This window comes from Portunus trituberculatus, chromosome 17 (assembly GCF_017591435.1).
Source record: "Portunus trituberculatus isolate SZX2019 chromosome 17, ASM1759143v1, whole genome shotgun sequence".
NCBI classification, from domain to species: Eukaryota; Metazoa; Arthropoda; class Malacostraca; order Decapoda; family Portunidae; genus Portunus; species Portunus trituberculatus.
In genome coordinates, this window is record NC_059271.1 from 17485129 (window position 1) to 17502199 (window position 17071).

At 43.3% G+C, this 17071-nt stretch overlaps 1 protein-coding gene across 8 annotated transcripts in view; it reads right to left on the reverse strand.

The window, feature by feature from the left end:
- LOC123504941 overlaps positions 1-17071 on the reverse strand; it is a 69362-nt gene that overhangs the window by 42098 nt on the left and 10193 nt on the right. For 5 of the 8 annotated variants that reach the window (XR_006674987.1, XR_006674988.1, XR_006674990.1 and 2 more), the window contains exon 1: positions 8379-8692. The exons of 2 other annotated variants lie outside the window; for them this stretch is intronic. The gene's annotated coding sequence lies outside the window, so the exon portion shown is untranslated. Of the gene's footprint in view, positions 1-8378; positions 8693-17071 lie in introns of those variants that run through there. One more of the 8 variants, XR_006674992.1, reaches the window with a different exon arrangement.

Sequence of the window (17071 nt, forward strand, 5' to 3'; positions counted from 1 at the left end):
TGCACTCGCTGCTTAAGTATGTCTCTACTACACATGGCTTTGAATTATATCTCTTCCTTACTCTGCGTTAAACACATGGATGATTTCTCCTTCCTTTGTGTTCCTTCTATGGTAAGACTCACTAGTATAACAATAACTCAGTGACTATAACTCCAATCTGTTCTTTATGAAAGCTTTACTTTGATAATGTTCAAGGGGGTTTTACCGGGTGCTCTTTCAGGTCTATTTTCCAACTCTTCACCAAGCGAGGCTGTACAGCTGAATTCACTCAGCAACATGAACTCGCGCTATAGTCGCCTGATTCAAGCAAAGTAAAGACCACTAGGAGCGTTATGTGCTCAGGGAGTGGTAGCGTGTGTTCAGGAGCTCTAAACAAACAATAATTATGCGTGCGGTGTGCGTGGTGAGTGCAATCACGGTACAGTAGCCTGTTGTGTGTATGGTGTGTCCGCGCGCTAGCGTGCAGCCAACAGGGCGTGTACACACCAGCCAAGTGTTTGCCACCGTGCACAGTGGCCAGCGCCAATCAACAGTGTTTTGTGTGCATGTGTTTTAAATTTTTTTTGAGGAGTTTGTATACCAGGAAGTTGCAAACAGCTGATAAAAGAAGCGAATGCCACGGCGGTTGAAGTACAATGTTGTAGTGTGATGTGGAGGACTTGTATGAGGAGAGCATTGTTTGGTGGAGGGTGGCCTGGGGCTAGCAGGGCAACATTGGGTGGGACAGGTTAAAGGGACCACAAGTGTATAATTGGGCGGAGACGTGCAAGGCTCCTGGGTACGCCGGTAGTAATGAAGGAATAAGGGCGGATGTTGAAGCGATGCAGGGAAAGGGTTGAGGTGGGAACAGGCCGGCGGGTTAATACTGGGTAGGGCAAGGTATGTAGTACGTGGCAAGACTTGCCCAACACTCAGCCGGCCTAGCAGCACGTTAGTGAAAGTGAGGGCAGCGCGGCGGGTCAGGGCACTCCCCGCCACGAGGCAGGACCACCCGCCCCACGCAACACTTCCCTCACACTCACTGCTTGGCTCTCTTCACGTATGCACGCAATGAAAATCTCTCTGTTCTCGCTTCCTTCTAATGCCGCTAAAACTATTCTAGCTAAAATCATGTTGTTGTTGTTTTCGACAAAATTATAGAATTCTCCAAAATTCTGAGACGTGACGAATTGTTACTCAAGACATAAGGTCCCGCGCCCAGGGACTCCAGACTATACTCCTACTGAAGATGTTGAGAACACCATCCGCAGGAACTTTGGACGCTCCCTATGCATTAGGCACCCACCATGGCGGCCTCAGTGCCACGCCTCAATGGTCAGCAGCGCCATGACCGTTTATTCTAAGTTTCACCATCGGAAGGAGCTCATAGTCACATCTCTGCATTATTTAATGGCCGCCAGCTTCGTAGTACCAGTGGATGAAGCGTGACAACTGATTGTGTTCCGTGTCTTAACCTTTCACTCGCCGCCTCCCACAGCGGCAGCCTCGCCTCATTCATGACTCGTGCTGCTTGGCTGGTTTCTCCTTCATAAAAGTTCAAGCACGAACTTTTTTTTCCTTTCATCAGTAGAAATTCCTGCGTAAGCGCCGGCATACATACAAACATACATCTTGGACTTTGTAAATATGTACGTACAAACATACATCTCAGAGATGTATGTACGTATGTAGTATAAACATACATCTCGAAGATGTATGTAAGTACGTATGTAGTACTACAAACATACATCTCAGACTGTGGCGGAATGAGGGTAAAGCACTTCTCTGCATTTTGTAGCACGCTTTAGTACGAACGTTATTTACTCAAGTGAGGACTTAAAAACTGATCAAAGCAATCGAGATGGAATGTATTAAAACTCCAGAAGATGGTTTGTTTTGAGATACCACCACGTCAACCTATCAACTGGCTCCCCTTATCAACTACGTGCAGGGCGACCACTCTCATGTGCCGCTTCGCCACGCGCTGCACCTTGGGAGTGACAAACATTCTTGCTCATCACACCCAGCCAAGGAGTGGACGTGATGCAGCTTACGCTAGACCTTGTATCTATATTCTCACATCCTCCCTAATGGTGACAAGCGTTCTCGCACACCACACACATCTAAAGGAAGAGTGAGATGGAGTTTCAGATTTCTCATATTCACATTCTTATTCATATCCGGATATCTTTTCATTTCCCTATCCACATGTCTCTATTAATGTCACGCTGCGTACGGGACAAGCGTCGCTGGATCAGAACACTCAGCACGCGGCACTCTTGGTTAGATGACAGTAGTCGAGTATACGAGTTACAAGCAAAAATTCATGTTTTTATAGTATTTCCTCAGTGTATCCTGATTTCCTTAGAATTCATCAGTTGTCAAGTTTGTAAGAACACTGTCAGTAGATCACAGGACCATAGAGAGACGTAGGCTGAGGGAGAATCTGACAGAGATTGTATAGAACATGTGCAGAGGGTTGGACAAGAAATAACGAACTAAAATGGTTTGGCAAAGAACGGTTAGCAGACAGAGTAGTAGATGAATGGAGAACTTAGTGATAAGGTTATTAATACCAAGTCATTAGCCGGATTTATGGAGGAGAATGACAGTTAGAAAGAGGAACAGCCACGTATATGCATGGCGGATTCTTACAGCTTTCCGTATTACTTTCTTATGACGTTACACAGATAGAATACGGTAAAACACAGAGGAATTGAGTAAGGATTGCTTACTTTTGATCGTAGCTACTAGTCCGAGGATCCCACAAGATTACTCCCCGTGTCGCCCCGTCCCCAGAAGTCCCTCAGTGCCTCTATAGTGCAGGACAGAGGAAGGGCGTCACCTCCTGCCTCGGGACGGGCGTGGTGGTAATAGTTTATACATTACACTGTGGAATTGCCGTTTGTTCGTCTGTCTGCCTGTCTGTCTATGCCTTGTCTGTTAACCTGTATTTCTTTCTTGTTTGTCTGTTTTAGTATACGTGTATCTGTGTGTTAGAATGTTTGTATGTCCGTCTGTCTCTGTTGGTTTGTTTGTCTGCCGGGCCTCTGCTCTGTATGTCCACCTGTCTGCCTTGATTTCTACGCCAATGTACTACGTGTAAGGCTTACTGGCATACAGCAACACGGAACCACATGCGTACACTCCACATGCATACAAAAGGGATGTAGCGCACACACACACACACATATTCTCTCTCTCTCTCTCTCTCTCTCTCTCTCTCTCTCTCTCTCTCTCCAGGAAGGACAAACAGCTGCATGTTGAGTTACTGAGTGAGATAGATGAAAGCACTTCCGGCCGACCATTCTTTATCTACCAGTGGCTGAGAGAGAGAGAGAGAGAGAGAGAGAGAGAGAGAGAGAGAGAGAGAGAGAGAGAGAGAGAGAGAGAGAGAGAGAGAGAGAGAGAGAGAAACTAACTAGCTGAGAAGTTAGATACCAAAAGACAGACAAACGAATAGCAACATTAGCACATACACACACACACACACACACACACACATATCTCTCTCTCTCTCTCTCTCTCTCCACCGTTGTTTACCCTGGCTCTTCCTCTTCCTCCTCGTTCACAAACACAACTCTCAACCCTTACCCTTAAAACCCTTCATTCCTCCCAGACCACCGACCACTTCCTGAGACTCGCGACGGGACTGCATCGAAGACCCTTATGCTAATGACCATATCCTGCCTTCTGGCCCTTCCCTCTGCCCTACGAAAGCCTGGCAAGTTACAAACAACCCTACTGGCGCCAGAGATCTTATCCTACCGTTTACCACCATAACATATCACAAGGAAGGCTCTGTAGCGGAATATCAACAGAGAATACAGTACTCAATCTGTATTCAACTTACCTACTGACATATTAGCCTTATTAACATGCCTCTCCCTACCCCCCTAACCAGCTCTCCTCCCGCCCAGGTGAGTCACGCTTGCCCGCAGGTGTTTCCTCAGGTGCGCTGCCTAGGTTAATCAGGTGTAATTAAGCACGTGCCATTGCTTTCCCAGCGACGTGCATGTGGGTGGAAGGGAAGGCAGTGTGGTGGTTTTCTTAAATAGGTTTGTTTATGTGGTTGTGAGTCACGGATTTCTGAGGTGAAGGAAATTAAGGGAAGAGGAAGGCGTAAAAGTGAATGTTTGCTTGTAAGGATGGTAAGTTCAGGTTGTTTTTGTGTTTTTCTTTATCTTTTCTTTTCTTTATTTTTTTTGCTGTTGTTATTGTTACCATAATTATTGTTTTAAGGATGGCAAGTTCAGTTTTTTTTTTTTTTTTGTTACCATAATTATTGTCTTATTTTTTTGTTCAACCTTTTGTCATTGGCCAGTATCAACACGTGAAAGGAATGACAGTTTGTTTGTACGAAAGAGTAGGTGGCTGAATAATTACGGTGTTTCTGTTGTTATTATGTATTACCTTTAGCATCATTGTTTGCCATTTGCCTCTCCTTTTGTCGTCGTCTTTTTATTTTTTTTTTTTTATTTATACCATGTGGGCTTTTCACGGGAATTTATGGACTAAAGGGGATACTTTTTAGGGTACCTCCTATCTCAAAGCCCACCCGCTAGGAAGTTTGATAATATTACGAGAAAGTGTACACGTGCATTGTTTAAAAGTCACTATTATGAAAAAAAAACAATAGCTATTATCTTTTGTTATTATTATCACACACACACACAAAAAAAAAGGCAATAAAGCACGAACAATTACAAGACCTTTCAAAACACAACAAAACAACACCAAACACATCATCATCATCATCAACAGCAGAAGCAGCAAAACCCCAGAACTATCTCCGATCCGCCCATTGTCTCGCCGCCCCCTTGCTCACGCTGCCCCGGGCGGTATCTGCGGTTATCAGGGCGGCGGGCGGGCGGGGGAAATATTTACCTTGAGCGGCGCCAGCGGGGAGGGGAGCACGCGGGAAGGGGGACGGGGAGGGCTTGTGGGAGTGATGGGGGTCCTGCAGCGGGCGTCTTGGAGAATGAGGGCGTGAGGAAAACGGGAAGAAGAGGGGGTGGGCGGCGGGAGGTTTATTCTGTGCGGGAGGAGGTGGTTGTCTTCTTCCGCTTAAGGGGTAGGGGCTGATAGAGGATGAGGGGAGGTGTCTGGTAGGTGAGACGGTGGGAGAAAGAAGCTGAGTTGAGGGTGAGAGGTAGTTAAGAAGGAGGTGTTTGGTGGATGAGGAGGCGGGTGAAAGAAGATGGATGGTGTGTAGGAGAAAGAACTGTCTGGAGATTGAGAGGATGTGAGGGGGGTGTCTGGAGCGCAAGAAGAATAGGGAGAGGGAGAGGGGAGGCAGTATCTGGAGGAGAGAAGCGGGGGAGTCACGTTTTGAGCAGGGGAAGACTATGGAAGTGTGGAGTGGCGGAGTGTGAGTGGGAGGGTGAGGGCGAGGGTGAGTGATGCTTCCCCCTGATTACTTCCTTTGCCTCACCTCACACCTTGACCTGAACGCTCTTGCCGCAAACCACGCGCGGGAACTTAAAAAAAAAAAAGAAAGAAAGAAAGAAAGAAAGAAAGAAAAAGAAGGTAATTTATACACAAGTTCGCCCAACTCTCAAGCTCAAATTGCAACAGGAAGCTACATGAACTACAAACTTGGCATATCTAACAGTCAGCGGTGAACGTTATGCGGGACTTCCTAGAGTGTTTCATGGATTCTGATGGCAGTTTAACAAGGACTCCTCGCTATCAATATAGCAAAAAACACCTCAACCCAACCTATCAACTCTGTGGCCTTTAATAACAGTCCTGGTGAGAGAATAAAGTGTTGTAGGACTCAGTGTTGGACCTTGTTACGTTATGTTATATGCGCGAAGAACGTTGTAAGAGAGTGAAGCATTTAAGAACACAGGACTCTAAGCGGTGACAGTTCCCAGGTGATCTGAGTAGCAAGAGTGTTAACGCACCACGGCCGCTCCTGTACAGAAGGCATGATCTGATGACACACCCATACACGCCCCACGCCACCTAGCCAAGCGAGCTGGCAAAATGGTGATGACATTATCCAGTACATCACGAGGAACACTCATTAGAAATTCAAGTCAGTGGTTCCTTCAGTCCTTGATCATGGTGGTGGTGATGGTGGTGGTGGTGGTGGGGGTGATGACGTTGTTGTTGTTGTTGTTGTTTTGTTGTTATTATTATTGTTGGTGTTGTTATTCTTGTGTGAATGCATGTATGGACCCTATAGCATTATAGACCGCGATGCACATACTGATATCAACAGGACTAATTTGATGTTTAGATAAAGAATAATTGGAGCACCGTTTACTACTACTACTACTACTACTACTACTACTACTACCATTACCACTATCACTACTACTACCACTACCACTAAAACATACTACCACCACCACCATCACCATTATCATCATTCTCATTGCCATCATTATTGCCACAATGATCAGCATCACCACTTTTAGTACACAGCCCCCCAGACAACCTCCATCTCCCTCAGTGACGCATCATCCTGGCTTCCCATACCCGTCCCGTTCCTCCCCGCCCTGCCCCGCCAGACATCAAGTGCCACAGCACGTCTCGCGGAGGCGTGTGCGAGGCAGGCAGAGCAAGGCGACGAGTAACCAGGAAGGATACCACACCTGGCACCACCTTCACCATTAAGTCACCAGCCCATATTCTGAAATACTTCAGCACCCCACCTCCACTACATTCAAAAGGGTAATAATGAATGAAGTAGCACAGGTGTTTAAGAGTGCTTTTTTTTTGTAATTCTGGTGATAAATAAATGAGATTTCAACGTAATTAAGATGAGGAACACTCTTGAGAACCCAGCTAATCATCCCTGTGGCCTTCGAAAAAAGTCGTGGTGAGAGAGCAAAGCGTTTCTGAATACGGGTTTAATTAAGTCTCCAGGCACTGAGGAACCAAAGGAACACAAAGGAAGCTACAAGACGCCAGCAGAACTCCACGCGGGAGTTCCTATGTAAATCATGCGTATCTATATCCATCTGTCAGTCATGTTCATAAATTCATCTGATCTTATTTCAAAGTTACCGACTGACTCAGCACTGAACTGATTACCAAGTCTATTCCCGTCATCTCTCTCTCTCTCTCTCTCTCTCTTAATCCGATCTCATGAAGCTTTTTATCCAATCACTTTTAGTCATATCCTGATCACTAAACCTTAAGATTTTGTCTACACCGTTCCTGAATCCATCACAACACTTCAGAACCCCTATCGAGTCCCTTCTTAACCTTCGCCTCTCTGACGAATATAAACTTCAACGCCTCACACCAGACGGGAGCGAGAATGGCCAGCCAGCGGATCATCAATATGGTAATGCCAAGGATACTCAGCCTTAGCCTCCATCAGTACAGGAATCTCGTGTGTGGCGCCCAGTACGCCTTGCACTGGGTGGTCACTGGGGCCTGATTGGTGTGCGGGCCACGCCACACAGCGCGACAGCCCGCATCATACCACTACTCTATATATAGTGCATATAAATACGTACATTGGAAGAAAAAAGTGTGTTTACATATTCAAGTATGGGTTTTGATACGGGTAATCCCTTGTGTGTGTGTGTGTGTGTGTGTGTGTGTGTGTGTGTGTGTGTAATTCACCACCACGGTCGCCTGCTGGTCATCCAGCCAGTCTTCCCATTACGGAGCGAGCTCAGAGGTCATGGACCGATCTTTGGGCAGGATTGAGACCACAACACACTCCACACACCGGGAAAGCGAGACCACAACCCCTCGAGTTACATCCCGTACCTACTTGCTGCTAGGTGAACAGGGGCTACTCATTAAGAGGCTTGCCCATTTGCCTCGCCGCTTCCGAGGACTCGAACCAGGGCCCTCTCGATTGTGAGTCAAGCGTGCTAACCACTACAGTACGCGGTGTGTGTGTGTGTGTGTGTGTGTGTGTGTGTGTGTGTGTGTGTGTGTGATAAACAGATCATTTTAAGACATACAAATAACGTTGAACAAATTTGTGCAAGTACTAGGTGACAGTAATAATAATAATAATAATAATAATAATAATAATAATAATAATAATGATGATAAAAGATCCATGATAATGATACGATTAGTGAATAGTCTGACGAACAGGTGATGGATGCAGGTGCACACTGCAGTAATCTCAGCGGCGCCTTCATTCCACCACAAATCAAGCTGCTGCATGATACGGCGCCGCCTTCACACAATACTTGCTGCTCAGATGTGTGTACACATACATACACACACACACACACACACACAATGCATTGCGGCACCACATTAAACATTCATTACCGAAACAATTATCGCGCGAATCCACAACCCGACACGCGGCGAGAATGACAGCTTCTGCTGCAGGAACTCACAAGTCCGGAAAGGTCAAGCAATTACTTTGTGTAAGGACAGGAGGGAGGGGAGGGGTGGCGGCAACACACCTGGATCAACAGCTGCGGGTGCTCAGGTGTAACACAGGCGGTGTGCTGCGCGGGGCCTTCACATGTAAATCCTTCAAACGTGTCACAAATTCACCACCACCGTCGCGGGACTCGTAGAAATCACTCGCTTCACTAGTGACGGGCCCTGCTAGAGTCTGGGGTGCGGCACCACCACCAGCACCTCGGGGCGCCGGGGGTTGTTCTTTCCCCGCGGTGCCAGGTGGAGCAGGCAGCTGTCTGTCCTGTAATCCTGCGACGTGGTGCAGGCGGCTGAGGAAGCAGACAGCCGTGTCCTTTCTCACCACCAGCTTCACACAAACTGGCGCGCTGCGCTGCCGCCGCGCGAGGCGAGACGAGGCAGCGAGCAGCGAGAGGGGGCGGTGCAGACCGGGAACTGGCGGCCCAGGTGAGGCGAGTTGCCGATTCATTGCTGGCGCCACACGAACGGGAGTTTGACCTTTGGCGATGTTCACACTGTGTTCTCCACGATAAAAGGGTTCTTCCACCTCACTCGTTTTCAGACGACTTCCGGCCCAGACGTGACTGCGCCGCTCCGCTTATCTCCATCTTTTCTTTTACTTTATCCAGTTTTTGTATACTCGTTTCTTTTTCCTTTTTTTCAATTTATTCGCCAATACCTGTCTTTACCTTCACTCGTAACTACCCCCCTTCATGCTTACCTCATTCCTCTCCATCACTTCCCTCTCTCTCTCTCTCTCTCTCTCTCTCTCTCTCTCTCTCTCTCTCTCTCTCTCTCATAACATTCTAGCACGCATGACACGATCCATCTGCTTATAATACCTTCTGTACAGCACGAGGAATGCTCACTTATCATAATCTCGACTGACATTAATTTTTACTCCAACAAACCACCTTTGCACTGTTCACCGCACTCCCATCCTCCCGCTGCTCAGTGCTCACCCCACGCGTCTTATACCAACACAGTGGTGCGGGGAACAAATAGGAGGAAAATTTTTTTCGGGGTGGTCTGTGGTGAGGAAAGAAACAAAGGATTAGAAAACTTAGAAACAAGAAGACAAAAATGAAGGAATGAGGTCAGGAAGGAAGAAAAGAAGGAAGGAAGTGAGAGGGGAGAAAGTTCATGGGTATTCACTCTAAAGACTCTCTCTCTCTCTCTCTCTCTCTCTCTCTCTCTCTCTCTCTCTACACTTAGACTAATCAATACATCATATCTCCCTTCACCTCTAATCAGTCAAGCTAGTTTATTGAAGTCCACTCCAGTTAGAATCCTATATGTAGCTTTAGTGCATTCTTGGTTTTTGGTAAGTTATATGTTTAATTAGTATATTGCAAGAGGCTCTTCGTGTCTAGCTGACGTTGTTTTGGTCTCGTAAAGTAAGTTGTAGTCTATATTTGGACGAGGTAGCAAGAGGGAGGTTCACGTGAGAAGATTATTAGAGAAGATACACGCACTGAAGTAAAGGAAGGTCGTCTTTGTTCATCATTCTCTTCCTCATCACTGCTTAAGGTCGTCTGCTGACGCTTCCTACCACTACTACTACTACTACTACTACTACCATGATTACCACCACCACTACTACTATTACTACTACTACACCATGATTACCACCACCACCACCACCACTACTACTATTACTACTACTACTACTACTACCACCACCATGATTACCACCACCACCACCACCACCACCACTACTACTACTACTACTACTACTACTATACTACTACTATCTTACAGCCTCACAGCATCACGTCTCCCACACTCATGTTTAAACGAGCCGCCCATCACCTGGCTGGCACACATGACTGGCATTATCCATCTCACCTGTACCTGCAACACTCAACACCTGCCTTCCATCCACCTGACACACCTCACTGGGGCTCAGCGTATACCTGCTCACATCTAACCTCACGTCCACGCAGCTTTTATCTAGTACCGTAAGCTTGTTTCTCTCGCGACCTTTCCTCACGTGTTGCTTACTTGCTATTCTGATAAAAGTTAGATTTGAAGAAGGAATAAGAAGAAACTGGTGGTGAGTGGTAGATGCATAAAATAGCCTTAGTAGTGAGCTTGTTAGTGGGAGTCAATAGAGAATTTTATAAGATTTAGACTAATTCATGGATGGGGGTGATAGGTGGAAATATGTTTTATAAAGAAATGGGAGGAAAACTGATAAGGAAATTGAGTGGTAGATGAATGGAATAGACTCGGTAATCACGGTGTTAATGCTGAGTCAATAGGGAGTTTGAAAAGATATGCTAAAGTTATAGATGGCGACGATGATTGGAATTAAGTACGTATGGTTTATACTTGGACACGAGTAAGGCTCTTGCAGCTTCATTTGTTTTCTTATATTTTTTTCATATGTTTTTAGTTGCTTGGTCTGAACTTTAAAGCGTCGTAGTAATAAGGAAGGTCACATGGCGCCACACTTTTGAAAGATGTAACACGCAATTAATTAGTATGTGTTATCTATGAATAAATAAGCTGGTGAAGTGTCAAGTATTTATTTACTTATCTATATTTACTTTTGTTTTCTTTTTCTAAAATTTTGTGGTATGTTGCTGCTCCTATCACCACCACCACCACCGCTACTGATACTACTACTACTACTACTACTACTACTACTACTACTACTACTACTGTTACTGCTGTTGCTACTACTAATACCACAGTTCCATATCCCCCGCAGAAGTACGTGACTGACTTGGAAGCTGCAATGTTGCTGCCTTTACTACCCGCTAGCCGGTTTCATGCGGGAGGAAGAAAGTGGAGGATCTCGTAAAACATACCGAGTTAAACAGTTTCGGCGGATGTTTCGATACTCGCTAATTCAAATTGCTTCATGACTTACACAATAGCCAATGTGGGAAGCCTCTTATACAGCTCCCTCCCTCCCAGTAAAGAATCCTCGCAATCCTTAATATTAACAATAACTCTTACATAGTAGCTCGTCACTCTAACTTCCTTGCAGAAAACTGATGATACACTTAGACAGTCACACATGGCAACGGAAACGAGTGAAAGCTAATAAAACCTCAAGATCAATGTACGAGAGATAACCACTGAGTAAAACTATGACGGGAGGAAAGCAGCGTCATGATACGTAGAAGTGGTGAAGGTATATACGCAGCAGTGAGGTCGTAGTGAGATCAACGCGGCTCAGACATGAAGGCGGCGTGACACTGGGGACTGCCTGCCTGTCTTTGTTGATGCATTGGTTTGATTTCAAGGCGGCGAGGCGACTTACTCCAGCCATTTTCCTGCTTTCTCTTTTTGCCTCTAGTTTTGTTGTAAAGTTACGTTTAATTGGTAAGTATAATGCATGAGGTTTTCTTCGTGACCAGCTGTTGTTGTTGTTGTTGTTGTCTCGTTGTCAAGTACATACTTAATTTAAAGTCTAAAAAAGGAGGAAGCATCAAGAGGGAACACTTTAAATTTCTACTTTATTACTACGATTACTATTTGTGTTTACTGATAAGACATGAGACTATAGAAGAAACTAGAAATACAATAACTGTCACAATGGATACGGATAAAGACTGCAAATTATCTATCTATCTGATATTACGTCAACAAAAACTGAACATCTAATACATCTAGGTATGCATTTAATTTCTACGTCACATGTAGGGAAGGAGTGCCAATCTCTGTACCCTATGTCACATCTCAGCTGGCTTGTCAATTCCTGTCACACCTGAGTCTGTATAGAACCCTGCCAGCTTCCCGTGACTGACAGATGAACAAATTTCGTCTTTCTCGTCAGATATTCTTATGAAATTTACATCTTATCCCAGTTCCTACTTTCTTTTTTCTTTCCTTTCATTTCCTCTCCTATTTCTTCCCCGTTTAAGGTGCCAATGCTCTTAAACGAAGTCTCCTTTCACGTTACATATTCGTTTGAAATTTACTTCCTATCCGAGTTTCTTCTTGCTCTTTCATCCATTTTCCTCTCCTCTTTCGCTCCTTTATAATGACTATCCTTTAAAATATCCCTATGTTTTCGAAACATTCTTATTTGAATCACCTAATGCCTTATTTCTTTCCCATCCCTTTATCTCTCTCTTCACATCCCTCGCGTAATCCCTAATAATAATCTTTGTCCTCTGATGCATCCATATTATCTACTTTGGCCATCAACAGAGTCACGCCACGGTACCCATGATACGTGACTTGCATGAAGATTTCCTGTGTGGAGGAGTTATTGCTGTGGGTTGTTGTGGTATTCTTCACTGTAAAGCTGCTATTGTGGTGTCGTCGTGTTGGCTTTTCGTATCCTTTATTGGTATGATCGTCTTGGTTCTTTTATCTTCCTTAGATTTAATGTTCATTCATTCACAGTTTTATTCATTTATCATTTAACCACCTTAGTTTTTTTTTACATTGTTATTTTTATTCTACATTTTGCAAGACTAAGAAAAACACAGAAATTGATATATATATATATATATATATATATATATATATATATATATATATATATATATATATATATATATATATATATATATATATATATCTTATATCTTGAAGTAGCATAATAATAATAATAATAATAATAATAATAATAATAATAATAAGAACATAATAATAACAATGATAATAATAATAATAATAATAATAATAAATAATAATAATAATAATAATAATAATAATAATAATAATAATAATACCGTAATAATAATAATAATAATAATAAAATAATAATAATGATAATATATAATAATAATAATAATAATAATAATATATATATATATAATAATAATAATAATAATAATAATAAAGCAAGTATACAACAAGACTTCAATAATAATAATAAAAAAAAAAAAAAAAAAAATATATATATATATATATATATATATATATATATATATATATATATATATATATATATATATATATATATATATATATATATATATAAGAAATAAAGGGCCAGCCACAGTAATGCCATATAGAACAAATAACACGGTGTACATTATAGATATATTTCAACTTTCTCTTCCTTTCCCTCTGAGTTTTATTTTTTTCTTTTATTCGCACCAAGAGAAGCTTTACATTAAAACAGAAATGAACAGTAAAATCTTTTCCTATCATAGTGACTTGATTGATCTAATTTCGTATTTCTTCGTTTCCTCTTCTTAAATATTTTCTTTTCTTGTCTCATATTTCTTCGTTTCTTTCTGTTCTTTACTTGGCACAGTATTTCATGATGGAATACCATAGAATCATACAGCGCTGGTTTGGGTTACAAGAAAGAGGCTCCCTTGAACATGGATCGAATTTGCAATCTTATAACACGCGTGATTCATTAATTAGCGGCTTACCTGACCGGGATTGCAATCAGAATCAAGGTGAACAGGTAACAAGCTCTCAGGTAATCTTAAACCACTAGTCACACGGAAGAAAAGGAAGCAAGGATGAACAATACATATTTATACACAAATGGCGCCTTATAGGAGCTTCCACCTCGCCTGAGTTGCAAATGCCTATAGAATAAATACAAATAAACAGATAACACGCATTCAGATTATTTCAAACCACCAAACAATAGGAGAGGAAAAGGAGAAGGATGGATAAAAAAATATACCTTTAGAGACACATTGAAGTGAAGCCTCATGGAGTCGTTATGGCTCAATCAGGATGAACAGGTAAAGTACTAAAGATACTACAATTTTCTTTACTTTTCAGTAACATTTCATAATTATAATGAACAAACACAAAACAACACGTAGTATAATGCTTGAACTATTCTTACAAGGTCCATGCTGCCCTTTAAAATTATAATCAAAATTTCTACTTCACCAATTCTATTAAATGAAAACAAAGAGTAAGGATAGACAAGACTCTTTTAGCACAAGTGTTTTTTGTTTTAAATAAAATCTCAATCCTACAGAATTCACAATTAAACTGAAGGTGAAAAGGTAACAAATATTCAGGTGACTCCATGCAAACCATGCACTGGGTAACAAGAGGAAGAAGAGAAGAATCATTAGTATGCAAAAATGGTTCTCCATATAACGTTCTGTCTCACAATATCTACAACCTAAGCACACAACCAAATGAACCACAAACAGCCCTTAATAAGACGTTTCACATCATCAAATCAGATTTCATGTGAATAGGTAACACAAACTCAAAATGACTTCAGACCACTGGTAAGCACAGTGAAGAATACACACATGTGCACCTTATCACACAAGCATCCCTTAATAAAACGTTTGACATCAACACCATTAAACTTCATGCCAATAGGTAAAACGAACCCAAGAGTGACTTAAGACCACTGGGTAATAAGGAGAGAGAGAGAGAGAGAGAGAGAGAGAGAGAGAGAGAGAGAGAGAGAGAGAGAGAGAGAAAACAGGAAGCATCAGCGTGACCGAAGCTAAGGAAAGCAGATCTCGAGGCGCCCCAACTCGGCACGTCCAGCACTCAGCGATCGGCTCCCGGTGTTCTTGTGCGGCTTTGTTGTCGTGTATGCCTTGTCTAATAAATCCTTGAGCGTGCATTCAGGCGAGGAGAAAAGAGGAGCATTGACACACACTATTGTTAATATTGTTACTGGCTTTGTAATCACTGCTGTGCATCTCTTTCTTTCTTTTTTTTTTTCTTTCTTCGCATTTTCTGGCAAATACAACAAAGTGAAAGCGGGTTAAAGTGAATGTGGTTTTAATAGTCTGAATGCATAATTGTGGTGGTGGTGGTGGTGGTAGTGGAAGGAATCAGGGTCATGTGATGCGATGTGATGTGATGTGATGTGTGTGTGTGTGTGTGTGTGTGTGTGTGTGTGTGTGTGTGTGTGTGTGTGTGTTTACCTACTTGTATATTACAGGGTTCGAGCGAGGCTCATAGTGACCTGTCTCCATATCTACATTCATCCAACTTTTCCCTAAATCTGTGCACACTCTGCTGCTACGATCTCTTCACTCCATCCATTCCAAGTGACCACCGCCCTATGTGGAAAACTTAACTTCTTATTGTTCTTCAGACACTGACTTTTTATGACCATCTTGGAATGTCATCTTATTCGTCTATCTCCCTCCTCTGTCAGTGATACCAAGTCTTGTCTATCTATCTTTTCCATACGGTTTATTAACTTATACATCGTTATTAGATCTCCTTTTTCTCTTCTATCCTTCAAAGTTGGCAGTTTTATTTCTTTCAGTAATTCTTCATGTGTGTGTGTGTGTGTGTGTGTGTGTGTGTGTGTGTGTGTGTGTGTGTGTGTGTGTGTGTGTGTGTGGGCGCGCGCGCCCGCGCTTGACAACGGAATGACGCAGATGACAAATGACAAGAGGAAAAGGTGAGGAGGAGAAAGGGCATCTAGGACGAAGACAAAAGAAAGAAAGAAAGAAAGAACAAAAGAAAACAAGGCGGTAGGGAAAAGACAGCAATGACAAAGACAGGGGAGCAAAGAAGACAGGATAGATTGACAGGGATAAAGGTGATGACAGCACTGGTGGTGGTGGTGGTGGTGGCATTGATACAGAGACATAGGAAGGAGCGAGGAAGAGAAGTGGGTACAATGTTAGCTGGATAGGATGTTTGGGTGTGACCGCAGGGTTGGTGGTGGTGGTGGTAATGGTGGTGGTGGTGGTGATGGTGGGGCCTTCTCAGGTGAGGACAGGTAGATAATGACTCCCTTACCTGGTCTCGTTTTCCTCAACCTGTGTATAACGTTACATTCCGCCTGCCCTCTGGAACAGTTCCCACGCCACGCAATCAGCCAGGTGAGAGAGAGAGAGAGAGAGAGAGAGAGAGAGAGAGAGAGAGAGAGAGAGAGAGAGAGAGAGAATGTGTGTGTGCGTGCGTGCGTCTGTGCGTGAGTAGTTAGAGTTTGGAGTGATCGAAACCAGTATTCTCAGATCACGCTCAAAACATCAAAAGCTTCTTACTGTGTCGCCAACGTGAGGTTCATCTTTCTGCTCTTCCTGTTCCTCCTCCTCCTCCTCCTCCTCCTCCTCCTCCTCCTCCTCCTCCTCCTCCTCCTCCTCCTCCTCCTCTCCTTCTCTCCTCCTCCTCCTCCTCTCCTCCACTTTCTTTTTTTCCATCTCTTCTTTCTCTTCCTGTTTCTCATTTCCACCACTTTCTTCTATTTATTTTCTTTCTCTTCCTGTTCCTCCTCCTCCTCTTGATCCTCTTCCTTCAGTTCACTCATCACCACCACAACTATGGATACAAAAACAATAGGCTCTCACTCTCACCACACACGCGTTCCTATTCCCTCTCTCCCTTCATCACTACGCCAGCTCCTCCTTCTTCCTTCTCCTCAGCCAGTCCAGCTCGTCGGGTGGTGCCAGAGGGGCGTGGGAACCAGGCCGGGTGACTCACAATACAGGTCCTATACCACACGCCTCCAAACTCCCAAGCCATCCTACCCATTCCTGGTTGGCTTGCCGTGCCTCACTTTACGTCCTGTCACATCAGTTTATTAAATTCTGTGACTCTCAGTGGTGTCTTCAAGTGAACAATGCTGCCACTTAAAGTAGTACATTGTGTCTGATTTTCTTATTAGGCGGCTGTTTATGTTTGTATGCATTTATTTATTTATTTTTTTTTTATGTAGGTAGACCGGCAACTAAGGTCAACAAAACAACAATTAAATAAAACAAAAGGCCCATTGAGGTGCAGATGAAGAGAATCGTCGCAAATTAACGGATAAATCTTTTAAAAACCTCCAAGAAGTTCAATTCATAACAAAGTGGAACAA